The sequence below is a fragment of the Rosa rugosa genome, chromosome 2 (assembly GCF_958449725.1).
Source record: "Rosa rugosa chromosome 2, drRosRugo1.1, whole genome shotgun sequence".
In the NCBI taxonomy this organism is placed as follows: domain Eukaryota; kingdom Viridiplantae; phylum Streptophyta; class Magnoliopsida; order Rosales; family Rosaceae; genus Rosa; species Rosa rugosa.
In genome coordinates, this window is record NC_084821.1 from 26,957,242 (window position 1) to 26,975,231 (window position 17,990).

The 17,990-nt window shown below is 37.8% G+C and overlaps 1 long non-coding RNA gene across 1 annotated transcript; it reads right to left on the reverse strand.

Annotated features, from left to right (window-relative positions):
- Nucleotides 1-6,086: 6,086 nt before the first annotated feature.
- LOC133728461 (uncharacterized) lies at nt 6,087-7,991 on the reverse strand. Its single transcript, XR_009855859.1, has 3 exons — nt 7,769-7,991; nt 7,261-7,325; nt 6,087-6,306 (listed from the first exon to the last, which is right to left on the reverse strand). It is a non-coding gene; the product is annotated as an uncharacterized LOC133728461 (long non-coding RNA).
- Nucleotides 7,992-17,990: the final 9,999 nt, after the last annotated feature.

Consider the following 17,990-nt stretch of genomic DNA (forward strand, 5'->3'; position numbering starts at 1 on the left):
TGATCATTCGGGAATGGTAACTACTATTTATTTGCTATTATTTAACGATTGAGTAAAAAGGGTCAAACAGGTTGACTTGGAATACATTAAGAAAATAAGTATAATCACCATATCCCGAAAGGAGTTTGAAAGGCGAAATCATTCGGGAGTGGTAATTATTATTTATTTGCTTAAGGTTTAGAAGCTAAATAAATTGACGTCAAATTGGTTGACCGAAATTTTAACATGGAAAGAAGTGTGATCACCATCTCCCGAATGAGCTTACTCCGTTAAGTGAATTGTTCGGGAATGGTTACCATTAAGTATCGCTTTAGAATAAATTGGTGACTCAAAGAAATTGAGCAAATGAGTTATGAATTAGTTACTTATCGAATATACTTTTGTTAAAGGATAATTCGATGGACCTAAAGAGAATTGAATGAATGCTTTGGTTGCTCGGTTAATTGGTTATAGTGACGTCAAGTTACTCATTGGTTTAATTTTATTATAAAGGACCCGAGCGTGTGCACTTGGATTTGGATAAAGGATCGAAAGTCGGGAACGAACCCGAATGTGGGCAAGCACTCCAATTCCAGGTAGGGTGAGCTGTCCCTTCCTTGTTAGAGGCTTTTCAGTATATGTGGAATGCTATACTATGATAGTATGTTGCCTGCAAGAACGTTTTTGGTTGTTCATTAGTCGATGCCTCGTGATACATGTGTTTTCAGAACTGATAATTGCAAATTGTGAAAACCGAGGCTAGACTTGCATGTTGAGATACTGTACCCTTGTAGGTGTGTACTTGTGACCTGAAAGTGAATGGGACCTAGACGCGTAGATTCCTAGGGATCCCACGGTGTCGATAACCGTGAACCTCCGGAGGGGGCTGTGCTCCTATGTTTGTCGGGGAAAGGTAAGTACAGACAGTGAACCAGTCATAGGAGACTCAGAGCCAGGAAATGGACACTTTCGCTACTTGTAGTCACAAGGACTACAGAGTAGTTGGTTGGTTCTCTTACTCAGGACGAACCAGATCGGTCACTGATTTATTTTACTTTAGCCGGCAGGTAAGTATCTCGGAGCTCCAAGTGTGTGAAGCATACTGCACATGTTTTATGAAAGAAAACAAATGTTTGTGGTTGCCACTTTTCTTAAAGTATTTTTCGATAAACGTGCACAATATTATGTAGTAAATATTTTCAAGTATATTATTTTTCAAACCTAGCATGGTTGGGTCGGCCCCTATTGGGCATGCGAGGACGAAAGCTCACCCCTACTATAGTGTGCAGGTTTCGAGCATGTGGTCGGGAAGCGTACAGGGGAGGCACATGGCACGGCTTGGCGCATTTCTCTTTAGTTTTATCAAAAGAAGGTTTTGGTCCTTAATCGGATTTTGTAGTAGCTAGTTTATTTACTTTTTATTTATTTCCTACTCGTTTACAAAAATTCCGGGAGACCCGTAACCCTGGGGCGCGTCTCCCATACTTGTAGTTACTTAGTGATCCGTTTTATTTTCCAAATTGGGCTCCGATTGCAAGCCCAAAACTCTTAGCCCTTTTCGAATTCCGCTTTTGAAAATGTGTTGTTAGGTTGCTAGAATGATTTGTCCAAGAAAGTGTTTTGTAAACCAACAACCTAAACTCAAAAGGCCTTGCGGTTTCGGGTTGATGAGCTATCGAGATGCCATTCGTGACATGTCGATTCCTCATTGGCTCGGAGTCGCGGCGCTGTGGGACCCCCTCTCGGGTCACCACATAGTTCATGAACTTTCTACTACTTTTGTGGTAAATGACTCTTTAATTATTAGTTGAAGTATAGTCAAAGGATCAATGAGTGGTTTATTTATAAATACACACATATATAATATTATCACTACTATAGAAAATGTTTTTAATGACGTTGGAAAAAAGTCTTTGAAAACTTTGGATGACACTTAAAAAAAACGTTATCTATCAACGAGTCATTATAAGTGTCTTTTAGGTAGTGTTTGGATATGGGATTTGGAGGTTCCAAGGGATTTCAAGGTGATGGGATTATAAAGTGAATGAATTATATGGTGATGGGATATTAAAATAAAGGGACATAAGTGGTGGATTATTTAAATGACTTGTTTGGGTAATTTTTTTTTAGTGAAGGGATTTAATTATGGGATTTTGTAAACATATTTATTTTTTGACAATTTTTTTTTTATATATATTTTACCATAGAACTATTGTAGTTAATTGCAATTTTTTTTTCTTTCTAAAACCAAATAGATGTAAAACAAGAAAAATTTGTGCTTCACCAATTAATTCCAAAACTTCCATTAAAATAAAAAAAAAAACCATGACAAACCCTAGAAAAATGCAACAACTAAAATTTCACAGTCACAATTCGATTCTGGTCTTACTTGAATTCATAGACTTAAAATGTCGAACATTCTAATAACATGATAGTGATAACATCCTAAACATCACAACAAAACCATACAAATTTCAAAAGTCTCGTGGCATTGACTTCAAAACAAATTCACTTTTCTTCTCAAGTGGAATTTTCTTCAATATTTGAAACTTTGTCGCATTGTTAGCAAACACTTCAATTGCTTTCCAATGCACGATCCATTTCCAGATTCCAATGCAAGTATTTGTCTCCATCATCTTCCTTTTTCATACCCTTTTGCTTCTTATCCATTCCTTTTCTAGCTTGCATTAAACTGAAACAACCAAAAAAAGATTAATGTTAGTATACTCAATATTTCCATACATGCTGTTTAACTGGTTTCACAATCAATATACTCATCAGCCAGACAAGTATTATATAACTCAACTTATAATATGTAGGGGAAACACAACTTCCAGTACAGAAGGTCAAGTAAATTCTAGCTTGGCTCATAGGTTCATAACTAGACTAGAACCAAAGCACAAAAACCAACCACAAAACTCAACATACAGAAGCTATTACAGAAAACAAACAGTAAATTCAACAGGTAAAAATTCTTACTTTGCAATTTGCTGCTTGTCATTGGCAAACTGAGGAAAACTGAACATATCATTTTCTTAAATCCCGTCTAATAATCCTCTCTCAAAATCCCGTCTAATTTAAGTCCCTCCCTGTTTTTTTGTCAAACGATGGATTCTTCAAATGAGATTTTTAATCCCTTCTAAAAGTCATCTCCCTCCTCAAAATACCTCACCCAAACACTACCTTAAGGACGTTCCAAAAACGTCCTATAATGTCTACTAGGACACTGAAAAAGCGTCCTTGTAACTCGAATACACGTCCTCTAACATCTATTAGGACGTTCAAAAGATGTCCTCTAATGTTTACTATGACACTAGATAAGTGTTCTTAAATCTAAAAAAGATGTCCTTATATGTATTATAAGACATCTAACAAACGTCCTTAAAACTTCAAGATGAAACAAAAAAATATATATCTACGAATCCAATGATTTATGAATGTCATTACTAACCAAAATTATACATTATTGACCAAAGTACTGGTTGAATGAAACCAAATACAAAATTATTGCTATCTACAAAATCAATAGTTTAAATCAATAGACGTAGAAGAAAATGAAGGGCATTAGGAACAAACCCAAGGTTAGTGAGACCGTTCATCTGGAGGCAAAGGATGAATGACCATCACTAACTTCTTCAACAATGGATCCTTTCCCAAATGAAAAGGGAAAGAGTTAGGCATTTGGTTTCGTTAGGTCTTTTAAACTTAGTCATCTTTTATCTTCATCAACTTTGATACATTTACTTAAACACTTGAAAATCACATGTTCCACGATTAAGTGTCTTGACGAGTTTTCTTAGTAATCATTTGCTGGAATGCCCCGAATTTTGAATAAATGAAATTTAAATCTGAAACGCGATAACTCAACAAATCGCCCAAATGCTTAGAATTTTTTTTTTTTCATTTAAACTAATCAACAAATAAACTGAAACCATAAATGTCAATACAGACTCAATCACTAGAGTCAAATATTAGATCACTAAGTGTTTATATAAACTCGAAAGCATCAAAGTAAAATGTAACGCTCACTAAGAGTTACTACAAACAGCAGTACGATAACAAAATAGCAAGGTTCTAAAAAACGCTAGGCGCTAGTCGGGCGAAAGGCCGGGGACTAGCGCCTAGGGCAGGGACTAGGAGGTTATTTTATTTTATTTTATTTTTATAACATATAATTATATATATATATATATATATATATATATAAATATAAAAGGTATTATAATGTTTGAAAATAGTGAAAATACTCAAAATATAGATAAAATGTTCAACAACAATGAGATATTGAGTTCTTAGAAATAAAAAAAAAAATGCAAATTTGATTCTTCCAAGCCTAATCCTCAAATATATCCCTCTAGTACTCCCTCCTCATCGGACTCAAACTCAAAATCCATCTCATCTTCTTCCTCTTCATCCGAAACAAAATCATCCTCATGAAGTTCTCTAATTTCTTGAAGTCTACAACTTCTCCTAGGCTCTAAGCTACTATCCACTCCCGATCCCGATCCCTCTCCAACTATTTCACTAGTAAGATCGGACTTAATATCTTCATCACCACCATCCAGAATCCATCTTTGGGCCATAGTAGCTTCACTAACAATTAATACATCCACATTCTTCTCTTCTGATGATCTTGGCATTGAATTGGACATAGACTAAATTGTTTAACCTCGTTGTATCTAGTCTATTCATTTTCTTTGTATGGATCTACATAAAGAAAAAAAAAAGTATATTATGAGTTTTAAAATAATTAGTAAACTACATTACTACTTGCTTATAAACTTACAAAAATGCAAAACTAAATAAGTACTTACCCCCTCAAAAGCGCTCCAATTTCTCTCACATCCGGATGAGCTTGTGGTCAATGAAAGTATCCTTTTAGCCATACTTTGCAATTTTGGTACAAGGTTTCCATAAATATTCCACCACAAAACTAAAAAAAAAAAAACATAAACAAAACAACAACAATTATGAATTAGCCAAACTCCAAAAGCAAAACAAACAAAACAATAACAAATTAGCAATTGGCTATATAAAAAAATAAGTTGGTATTTCTTACCCGGATTATAATTGTCATTATTTTGTGCGCATCCCACCTTAGCCAAACCTCTTCCAAATCCACCATCTTTCTTCAAATACTTGTGCAATTCTACATTTATCACCAAACTTTGAGTTTGAATGTTATCGGGAAAGAATACTTCAACACAAGTGAAGAACCCATCCATGACCACATTATCATTCTCAATGCTTGGATTGGCATATGTGTAGTAAGGGTTCAAGAGGTAGCCTGCTAAATGCAATGGACTATCAAGTCGATCACGGGTTTTTCCATCAACAATGTCAAGAATTTGACGATAGTGAGCTTCTTGATCTTTGAATGCCATTTTAATCTCCTCTTTGGCTCTAAGTAGTTCTCCATACACAAAGCCCATTGATGGTTTTCTATCCCCATCAACAAGGCGAAGCACTTTGACTAAAGGGATAAACACCTTCAAGCAAAGACTTACCCCATTTCAAAAAGAAGCACTCAAAGTGATATTCACCGCCGTCTTCCCCTTTACACTCTTTGCATACTTGCTACTCATTCTTCTTCTCCATTAAGCTTTGCAAAGTGAGGAAAGTGGTTGCAAATCTAGTGACTCCCGGCCTCACTATATCTCTTTTCTTTGTAAACTTCCTCATCAATGCCAAAGTCTTGTGATGTGCATAAATATAGATGGTGAAGCTCTTTTCCTTCTCAATCACTCCTTTGAATCTAGGTTGGTTGCCAATTCCTTGAAGCATAAGATTCAAGGTGTGAGTTGCACATGAAGTCCAAAATATGTTTGGCCTCTTCAACTTCATCAAATCTCCCGCCGCGCCATATTATTTGAAGCATTGTCCGTCACCACTTGAACCACATTTTGTGGCCCAACATGACAGACCCGCTCTCGGATTCCACGGTGGAATCTGAGGTGGATCTGTATAGATCAAGTTAGAGAAAGATTTTTTTCGAAAATTCGACATAACCTCCCCTAAAAATGGACTATCCAAAAACCTGTTAATCAACAATACACTTCTAATATCATAAATCTCCAATAACTCCCAAATATGTCCTCTAGTCTCTCACAAAATCAACTTTCACTAACCATCAATGAATAGATAAAACAAAGTGTCTCGTCGAATATTTACATGCAATTTCAATAGACCTCAATTTACTTATGGCATCTCAAAGCTCCTCTAATTAACATAAGAACTACTACTAAGTAAACTATACTACTGATGTCAGAAGATCAAGTGGATGCATGCATTTGACGTGGATATTGATTCGACCTTTGCAACGCTAACCTGGGCAAAACAGAAAAACCAAAGAGCCTCGAGAAAATCATAGAAAACATGAGACAAGCTCAATGAGAGGACAAAAATAATTGAATATTTCAAACTACTTTCCAAAAATCTTATTTTCCTTAAAAAAATCATTTTTCTTTCGTAAACCTTTGGCATGCAATTAACCACTTATAGTAAAAAGACAAGTTCAAAAGTTATATGTCACGAATACTTTCAAATACCAATTTATAAGATAAACTTGTAACAAAATAAGCACTTTGCTTTAGTAAGGTCTCAAGAAAACTGAAGGTAATAACTGGGAGGTAAACTCGATACTTGCTTGCAAAGGTAACTTAGTCCAAGGCATCTTGCATAACTTCCAAAACTAAAAAAAATATTACCAAACTTGTACCCAAAAACTGGTCATACACCTACAATGATCTAAATCAAAATAGGCAGAGCGTGGCGGACAACTGGTCATGCACCCATGTTGAGCGAACTTAACATGAGCAGAGCGGAGGAGGGGGAAGAATTGGTCGTACACCTGTGTGCATCAGGCAGAGCGGGGGAGCTGGTCATACACTTGTGCGTCCACCGGTACACAAGCAGAGCATGAGGGTATACGTGCACGTAACCGGAAAACTGATGAAGTATCGATGTATCTTGCTGGGGTTGGGTACTCGTAAGGTAAGTTGAAATCCAATTTACTTTGCCAAAATAGAAGGTTCTTTCTTTTCGTACACGTAACAACATTTAAAACTTCATATCTAATAGACCATTTGAAAAGTTTCTTTCTTTCCCAAAAATAAGCAATTTACTTCAAAGCATAAATTATAAAATTGCATAATGACCACAACAATTAATTTACGAGAAACCACAATAAACTTCTTGAATATTAAATAGATAATTAAGGAAATCAAATATCAAAGAATCAAAGTAATTGCATGCATTTCTTTAAAACAAAGTCCAACTCACAATGAAGGGTGACTAGGTGAGTCCCATCTCGGGAATGTCCTCGGAAGCTTGCTCAACCGGATTACCTAGTCAATAAGAATTTATGAATAAATTAAGCTCAATCCCGAAAAACTAAGTAAAGAAACGTGAATGCATCCTAACAAATCGTATCCTCTCCTTGACGTAATGTCACCCAAGTCTTTCTATAATCAAGTATTCATCTTAACTTTCTTCCACTAGCTTCCCTTTAACTCCAACACTTCTAATTTACAATTTCTCCAATTTATTCTCAACACAAAATCTAAATTTCTCATCCAAAATGCAACAACTTTACTTGGGCTAATACTAACACATCCTAGGAAGCATAACAAATCTCAAAAGAACTAAAAATGGCCATGAAAGGCCGCCGGAGATGGCAAAGCTGCGGTGGCTCATGGTGGTCGGAATCCCAACTTCCAAAATCTTTAAATATATATGCAATATTATACTCAAAAGAAAGCCCATGAGGTAATAATGAACAACATTATACCATGGGATTTCTCCAAATTCTCAATGGTTTGGCCGGAATTCGGAAAATAGCCGGAAAACCACCCAATCTTCCCTCATTCGATTCGTCGCGCACACTTGATGATAGGTCTTGAAACTTATGTAGATAGGAAGCCCATGAGGTAAGGAAGAGATTAGTATAAGAATTGTGGCCGGATTTGGCCGGAATCGGCGCTGGCGACGGAAAATATGGGCGGCAAGGGCTAGACCTCGTTTTCTCTCTCTGCTTGATCTGTTTTTCACGTGAAAATGGATTGGGGGGGTGGGGGGAGAAGGTAATTAAGCTAGGGTGAGGCGAAATGACCAAAATACCCCTCACACGAAAATACTCATAACTTTCTCGTTACAACTCCGTTTAACGAACCGTTTGCGCCTACGCTCTCGTATTGTCGTGCTTTATTTTTCCACGCTAAGAAAATAATTTTTAGAAAATCCAAAAAAATAATTTCCTATTAAGAAGGCTAATTTAACGATACGATGAACTAAAATATCTAAATGCAATGCAAATAAATTAAGGGTTAGTATTTCCGGGTACGGGGTGTTACACAACATCTTCAATGCACTTGTCCACATATTTAAAAATATACGTCCCGGTGTGTGCCTCATCCGATGCTTCCTTAGAAGAAAGAAAAGTTGTGCCTTCCGCACAATTGACACACAAATTCATGATACTTCTTCTTTTCTGGTCGCTCCAAGCATTGGTCATAATAGAGCAACCATTCAAAGCCCACTCTTCTTATTGCTTCTTCAATGAACTTTTAGTTCTCTCTACCTCTTCCTTCAATAATGGCTCCCTTAATTGGTATTGGCTTGGAGGTCGGTAACCCGGGCTAAATTGATCAACCGCTTCGACAAACCTCTTGAAGTTATCACTATCAATGGCATGAAAAGGAATCATGGCTTCATACACCCATCTAGCCAAGTATTGATGCACACTATGTGTTCTTTGCTTAAAAAGTGCATCATTGATATTTTGTTGTCTCATCTTCCTACTTCCATCCAATGAAGAATTTGGATCGATGGGGGATGCAAAACTGTCTATAGGCCCAAGAGTATGCGGCATTGTTCTTGTCCCTTGACTCGCTTCATTGTCTTCATCTCCTTCAAGAATGACTTCTTGCTTCACTTCGGCTTCATGTCTACTCTTTTGTTTCTTCTTAGACTTTGCCTCTTCAATAGCATTCTTGCATTTGGCTTTATCCTCATCTGAAGACTTTTTACAAGGAGCCACATTTCCCTTGATGTGGGCAATATGTTGCTTCATTCGATATATCCCACCACTCACTAATTTCCCACACAACTTACACTTCAACCTATCCAAGTTTGAAGCATCCGCCAACTCCTCATATTCCCATCCAATATCACCTGAACCACGCTTCAATGATCTATCCATCTCCGACATTGCATTAGATGCCGAGGAAAATGTAGTACCCGTCATTGCCCTAAATAAGTAAAAGAGTATTCAACATTCAACAACCATTTCTATATATGCAAATATGCAATTCAGTTTACAAAAACAATGAAACCTGTCAAGTCACTCAAGTGATTACCAAAAACTCAAAAAGTGCATAACAGAGGCACATATCATAATTAATCTGAGCATACAAGTATACAACTACACAAGTATTATGTATACAACTTGTCACAGAGGCCAAATTCAATTAATCAAGTCCTATGACTCCCATCCAAAACGACCAGATATTCAATTAAGCAAAACAGAACAGTCCAAACTTAATGTCAACAATCAAAGAATCAGAAACTTAGTGCAAAATGACCAAAACAGAACAGTCCAAAATTAATGACAGAAGCTTCAAACAATCAAACTTAATGTCATCAACAACTCAACAAGACAACAATGAACAATCAATGAATGTGAAACTTAAGAAGCACTTAGTCTGAAGCAGGGAAACAAAAACCATGTGAAAGTGAGAAACAGGGGGAAACACTCAAACACAAGTCATCAACAAGACAATAACACGAGTCAAAACTAAAAACTAAAAACTCAAAACACGAGTCATCAGAATTTAGAAACACCCAACAACTTCAATTCTAACATTCACAGTTTCATACAATACCCAGCACCTTAACAAGAGATTAAAAGACTCACCGAGCTTGAAGAACCCAGAAATCGAACCAAGAGTGTCTTCTCCTTTGCTGCTTGAGTGGCTTGACAACTTGAGGAGGAGTCGAATAAGCAAACCAAGAGTGATGACTAGAAAGTGAAAACCCAGAATGGGTTCATGAGATTGTGAGAATCATGATTCATAAGATTCAAAAATTCTGAATTCGATTGAATCATTGAAATGTTCTAAAACCTAGAAATTCAACTTACCAGAAATTCGTTGTTACGGCGTCACCGGCGACTTGGACAGTCGGAGAGAGGTTGAGCACCTGAAACGCTGAGAATAGTGCGGCCGGACTGCAGAGAGAGGCTGAGAGAAAGAGACCGGAGGAAGGCGCCTCCAGTTTTGGACTTTTGGTTCAAAACGACGACCCTCCAGAACCCTATCTTCGATTTGGGACTTTGGTCTTTGGGTAAATTACTAAATTGGCTTTAAGTCTAGAGAAAAAAAATAAAAAAAGGTTGAAACGACTAATCGCCAACCGCCCAGATCCTGCCTAGCACCGCCTAGGCGGCCGATTTTCTCCTCAACGCATAGCTCACTCAACTAGGCTAAAATCGGAACGGGGAGGAGGCGCCTAGCGCCTAGGCGGCCGCCTAGCTCGATTTTTAGAACCTTACAAAATAGGTTTGAACCTAACGTACACTGCTGCAACTACACGCCTCGGTCTCAACCCTGGTTGTCCTGACCTGCAGCAATAACCCCTACACCATGGAATAGTGCACTAGGTTGCAAACAACAAACCCGGTAAGCTTTTTAAGTTCGTATGAGTAAACTCAAATAAAATGACTCAAACAACACATGTTTAACAATTTCTCAACTCAAGAATAAATTAAGCAACCCAAAATCAACTACATAAATTAGTAAGAACCCAAGTCCCTCAATGGACAATAAAAAAAAGAAACCACCCGAGACTATTTTTTAAAAACGTGTACTCATGAGTCGCAAGTAACCTACGTGTTACCCCCATGACATACAATGACAGACATACTAGAGCTCTAACTGAATCATAACTCGTCACCTGGCCAAAGACATGGTATCCAATATATTTACCTCTGTCACTACTGTGACACCAGATCCGTAGACCGAAAACATTTAAAAAATCTCACATGACTCAAAATGTTACACCAAAACTCTAGTACTCTTTCAACACAATATAAATCAACAATTACATGATATATTGCATTCCTGAAAAGAGTAGATGCTCAAAACAATAACATGAACAAAATCACAAGGGTTTTTTGCACCAACAGTGTCTGGAGACTTGGGTGACTGACAATATGATACCCGAACTTACAAAGTTATCAATATGATGCCTAGACTCACTTTTTATCATCAACATCGTACCTTCGTCAATTTTCCGTAACGGAGCCGTTAGTTTGAGCACGTGTGACTCACGTGAGTCACTAAATGAGGACAAAAAGACTGATTTACCCTCAAAAGCATTTTTTTTTCCTTTTCTTTCTTCTTCTTTTTCGGCTTCTTCTTCCTCCTAATCTAAATCATCAAGAACTCACCCTAGTTCTGGTGAAAATCTGGCCCTCAAACCCAAGAAGCCCAAGTTTGATCTCCAGCTGATCTAAGGGAACCCAACTGATTTAATTGGAGATCAAAACCTCTAGTAGAACAATTGAATGTACCTGCAATTCCAATGTGCTATAAGTCTCCGTCTTGTACCATATATCTACTTCATCCTTTTCATACCCACTTTGTTAAATTCAATACCCATTTTATTTCCAACAACAAACAATTGAGTTTCCTAAGAAAATTTCAAATGGAGTGGTGGACTGTTTGATCTTGAAAACCATGTATGGATTGGATTGATAATTTCAAGAGTGGTGAGTTTTGAGGAGTTGGAGATGGCGAATCAGGTGTGAAAGTGAAGAGGGAGACGATTACAGCATCCATGACATGGAATTGGAGTCTTTTGCTGTGATTTTCTTTGGTTTTTGATGTTTTCAGAAATTGGGTTCTTGTATTTTGATTCTTTCTCATCTGGGTTTGGCTTGGTTTGACCAGTCTTGCTGGTTTCGGGATATGGGTGCTTTTCAATATTCATGCTTTGAACTCAGAACACTTGTGTTTGGTGGGTTAGCCAGGCGAATGTCAACAAGCTTCATTTCTTGTTACATTGATATACATGGTGTTAATTTCAGTTGTTCCTGCTAGGACGAGCACCTAAACCCGCTTTCCTCTTGCTGCTCTAGATCTCAACGAAGTCATTTTCGTTAGCTCGCTGCTTCTGGATCTGGAGGTCAAGTTGTGGAATCGTCTACACCGCTCTGGCCAGCAATAAATTCAAAGAAACGACGCCGTCGAGCGAGCTGTGCTCGGAGAACTCAGACGAGATGGAGTCTCCGACAGTGTCCGTCCGTCAGATAATTGGATTCGATTTTTCTCTCGGTTTTGCATTGATTGAAAAAAGTTATCTTCTGGTTGATTGTCTTGCTAGAAAATGCCATCATCCCATCTGTTTGCAATTTGCAGATGAAAACGGAAATAGAAATAGTTTGGCCTAGAAATCTGGGTTGGCCATTTGGTGTTCATATCCACCTGTTTTGGTGTTGATGATGAGATTGTGAAGCATATTCTCATCTCCGGTCGATATGCCAAGCATATCATCTCATTCTCACCTTTGGTCTTGAATCGAAGGCACCCCATTATTTTTTAGGCATTTTCTGAATCCAAGTTTGGGAATGAGTTTGGTCATTTTTTTGTCCGAGTGTTGTTATTTTGGAAGAATTTGGGGATTTGATCGAGTTTAGGGCTGATATTAGTTGAAAAAGTCTTTTTTGCCCTCCGTCAATGAGTCACGTGCAACGCACGTGGTCAAATTTGACAGCTCTGTGACAGAAAATGACTGTGGGTATGACGGAGATATGAAAAATTGAGTTTGGGTATCATATTGATAACTTTGTAAGTTCGACCCAAGTCTCCAGACACTGTTGGTGCAAAAAACCCAAATCACAATTATTATGCTTATTACAATGTCACACTATCAAGATATATTTCACGCAAACAGACACACACACACGCGTAGTCATCCACTTAGGAATGTCATTAATACCAACTATAGTCTACAATCGCAAAACTTGAGAAAATTATTTTTATAATTAAAATCTCATTTTACGTACCTATGAACCGTAACCAATCAAGCTCATATAATTTTAAAACAAACATTTATTTTCAGAAAACAAATTCACAATTTAGCGATTAAACCGAACAATAAAATAACTCTGTTTATAAATGAACAATGTGAGATTTACTCACCACTAAATCCTGCTGCGTCTTCTCTTACAGCCGATAAAGTACATAACACTCTCCGTCAATCACCTAAGTAAAATAAGGTCTCAACTTAGTACACGATTAAAACGAAACTGGTTACGGTTTGAACCGAGCATTTGAACCCAAAATCGAAGATTTTGTCAATAGAGAAAAAACTTCCTACGAGACCTCTTAAGGTCTTCGGAACACTTCTAGGATCAATTTCTCAAAATTATAAGACGATCCAACTGTCGGATCCTCACGGATCGTAAACCGAGAAAACCGAAACTACGTTAAATCTAGCATGCTTCAAATGAACACAACGTGACCCCATAATATATCAACATGCTCATATCGATGAGTAGATGACAATCATAAAAACAGAACCTCAAAAAACTTGCCGGATGCGCCGCCTGCAGTGGCTGACCGTGGGCTCCACGCGCTGCTGGCAACCCCCAAATTGGGTCATAAAACCTATGCCAAAATGTTAATCTCAACATGTACAACAACTTTCGCAACTAGCACAAAATTTTGGCGGGAATTTACCTCAAAAATTCAAGAACTCGGTGAAACTCTAGAATTTCAAATCCTCAATTCGACCTCCACACTTCAAATCGCTTCAAGTCGCTTGGAAGGGAAGATGTGCATCTCCTGGGCTTCAAAAGCCCTCAAGAATTGACTCCTGAGGTGGCCGGAATCGGGAGTTCTGACGGTGACCCTGAAGTAGTGCCGCCACCCAACTTCTTTGCCTTACTGCGCCTTCTACAGCCAAAATCGTGCAACAAAGTTGCCACAGACTTGAAGAGGGAAGAGAGACGAATCATGGGACGGGTGGCGCGGCCAACGGTGGCTAGACGGCCGAGATATGGCCGGAAGAAGGAATGAAGCGATTTTAGGCGCGGGGAGAGAGAGAGAGAGAGAGAGAGAGAGAGAGAAAGAAACTCGGTTTCCTTTTTTGGAAACTAGGTTTTTTTTTTCTCAAAATTCTGAAATTTTTCTATTTATCCAAAAATAGAAACTTTTTTAATTGACCATAACTTCTTCATACGAACTCCGATTTTTGTGTTCCGCATGTCTACAAACTCGTATCGACTCGCTCTACGATTTCCATGAAAGAAGTTTTCACAGAATCCTAACGTATAAAAAGTCAACCCTTGAATCAAAGCATTCCAAGCGAATAATTATCCGAAATAATTTCTATTTCTCGATTAATCATAAGAACAAGGCATCGAAACCATAATTTGTACCAATTGGAACTTTTATTAATTTTACATAAAATACAAGAAATTAATACGAAAATCTAGGTCATTACATTTGCATTGGTTAGGCTTCCTCTTTTTTATTTTTTGTTGTTGTTATTTTTGGAATAAGTGTATCATCCAATTCTAATATGTATACTAGCTAGGGAGTAACACTTCATATGAGCATTTTGGCAAGGTTGTGGTCTTGTTTTGAGAGCTTATATTCTCTTGTTTGAACACGTTTGATTGATTATAATGTTCATTTCACTGCAAAAAAAAAAATCACTACTCGCATAGAGAAGAAGCCCTTTATTTATTTATTTATTTTGCATAAAAGTTAGTTGAGTTTGCAACTATTCCTCACCAGTGGTGGCGGATCCAGAAATCTTTCTCAGATAAGGCAAGATTATTAATGGACTTCTTTTCAATTGGTTTTCAAAGAAAATTTTCTTATACTTTAATTGGAGTTATAAACTCTTAAATATGTAGCAATTACATACATGAAAATTGGAGCACAAATAGATATCACTTACTGAAGCAAAATTATGAAAAACAAAAAAACAAAAAGAAAAATGATCAAGAGGTGAAAAGAGAAGTATAGTTTGTAGTTTATAAAAGTATAAATATTATGTTATCTTAAAAAGAAAAAAGTTTAAACAAAAATTATTTAAAGAAATACACAATTCTCTAAACCTACAATAGAATAGTGATGTTGATGCCACGAGTACTATGCTATATCTTTGACAAGTATTGTCTATACTATATTTAAGAGAAGAGAGTTTGCTCACCATAACTGAAGTTTTTTACTTTTATACCCCTAGAAATATTACATAACTTTATATATATGACAAAAAAATAAAAACTTCAATAAATAATTTAATAAGAAAATTTATTATTTTCAGAAACTAACTACCCACTTCTAAACGGGTGACTACCCACTTCTCCACATCTATAGGGTGTGAACAGTTTCTAGTGTTATTTATATTTATTTGAATTTAAATCTAGTTATGACTCTTGGCCCTAATTGTGAGCCCCCGAAAATTTTGTTTAATTTTTAGAATGTAATTTTTCGCCAATAAGATTTTCGCAAGGTAATTTAAGTGAAGAAATCGATTTTGGAGATTGTTTTGGTGTCGAGACCACCTATTGGGCCTTATGATTTAAGTTTGGGCCGAGATTCTTTCATTTGGGCCTAGAAGGTTACAAAAGTTTAGAGACGCGACCGTTTGTTGAAGTTTCAAAAACGAAAAATTGAGTTGTGACAAAGTTTTGGATTTTGAGTTTTTACGAAACCGAGTTTTGGGCCTAGGAAGAAGTCGAGAAATAACTTGAGAAGATTCCAACGAAAAACGAGTAAAAGAAAAGCTACGAGCCCAAAACCGAAAACAATTAGGTAGAAAAGTTTCGTAATTTGTCGCAAGGGCAAGATGGACTTTTCGCATGGGCTATGAATAAATGGGTTAGAGAAACCCCAAAATCTCAAAACTCTCTCTTCCCCTCTCGGCCGTACCTTTCTTCTCTCTCTCCCTGACCCATCTCTCTCATCTTCGCTCTCTGCACCGCCGGGAAAGTCCCATCTCCAGCCACCACCTCTCGTCACTGCCTCCACCCTTCGAACCAGCACCCAAATCCGATCAGAGCCCAGCCATTCTACCATCGATCGAAAGCTCCTAGCCACCACATGCATGCCCGGAAAGCTATGACGCCACTGTTCCTCGACCCTCGCCGGCTTCTGGTGATTCCCTCGCCCTTCCGCCACGGTCGTTCTACTCAGCAAGCAAGGCGGAGCAAAACCCAGAGAGTCCTCTTCGCCGCCGACGCCTGATGACATCGTTCGAGCATCGCCGGAGGCCTCAACTCTGCATGCGTTCGATCTCCGGTTTCCAGCTCGAATTGAGCTCAACGACATCCCTAATCGGAATCAGAGCCATGTCAATCACCAAAACCCCATAGTTTCGATCTCTAGTTCCGACCAGAGACGCCACACGCGCTTCACGCGCCGCCGTTGGCGCGTGAGATACTCCAGCACCGCCGTGATCTTCACCGGCGTAATCCCTTCATTTGGTAAGACGTTCTCAAGCCTCATTCCTTAGGTAGTTGAACTTCAATTCCGATATAAGTAGGTTTCTAATCTTGGGTTTTCTGGACTTGGTCGAAACATGGACTTCAGATCGGATGGAAAGCTTCTGGTCTTGTTTTCAATTATGTTCTTAAAGAGATGAGGAAGAACTGATGAGGTGCAGTAGGTCATTGAGTTCATGACCTTGGCAAGAATCGAGATAGGGTAAGAATCCAATCCTTTTAGATTATGAATTCAAGCCTGTTGGTTATTGTGATTGATTAATTAAAAAAAAAAGGTTCTGTGGTGGGGATGAGGAGCGAAGTTTTGGATGAAGGACATTAGTCTGAGGCCACCACTGCGTCGAAGAGATTTGTAAGATACATGGTAAGGACATTCTGCAATTTCTGTTTTGGATACAGAATTGGTGGTGGGTTGCTTATTGATTGTGTTTTATCTGCTAGGGATCCGAAAGGTTAAAGGTGGTGGATTGCAGCCACGACAAATTAGCTTCTAGTTTGGGAGAGAAGATTGGTAAGGGCCTGGTTTGGTGATCTTGGAATTGTTGTGGTTGAATTGAACAAAACTGTGAATTCATGGTGAATTAAGCATGTTGTAAGATGATTGGAAAATGGATTAAATGGAGGTTGAATTGAGGTGACTTTTTATTTTGAGTTAAATGCTTAAACAGTTTGGTAATTGAGATCGGATCAATTTTACTAAGTAAACTAGATGTTGTGATTGATGTTAGTATTGAGAAGCAGTTGGTCAAGAAAATGGTGGATCCTTTATGATTTAAGTTATTCAATTAAAGTAAAGGAAATAATTACAATTAAAGTGTTATGGTCCCGGAATGAACATAGTAAGCAAACTCATTCGGGAATGGTAAATTATTCTTTGTTTTTCTTGTCGAACGAATACTAAATAAGGAAAGGTCAAATAAGTTGAGCCGAGCTATGTTTAATAGACACAAGTGCTAAGTTTGATCACCATATCCGAAATGATTCAAATGCTATGCCATTTGGATTGTTTGGGAATGGGTAAAGACTTTATCTACAAAAGGATAATCCGATGGACTTTAAGGAAAATTAAATAAATGCTTTGGTTGCTCGGTTAGTTGAGTTATAATGATGTCAAGTTACTTATTGGTTTAATTTTATTATAAAGGACTCGTGCGTGTGCATTTGAAATTGGATGAAGTATCGAAAGTCGGAAACGAAGCTAAGTTTGGGCGAGCACTCCAATTCCAGGTAGGGTGAGCTGTCCCTTCCTTGTTAGAGGCTTTTCAGTATATGTGGAATGCTATACTATGATAGTATGTTGCCTGCAAGAACGTTTTTGGTTGTTCATCAGTCGATGCCTCGTGATACATGTGTTTTCAGAGCTGATAATGGTTGATTGCGAAAACCGAGGCTAGACTTGCATGTTGAGATACTGTACCCTTTGTATGTTTGTGACCTGAAAGTGAATGGGACCTAGACGCGTTGATTCCTAGGGATCCCATGGTGTCGATAACCG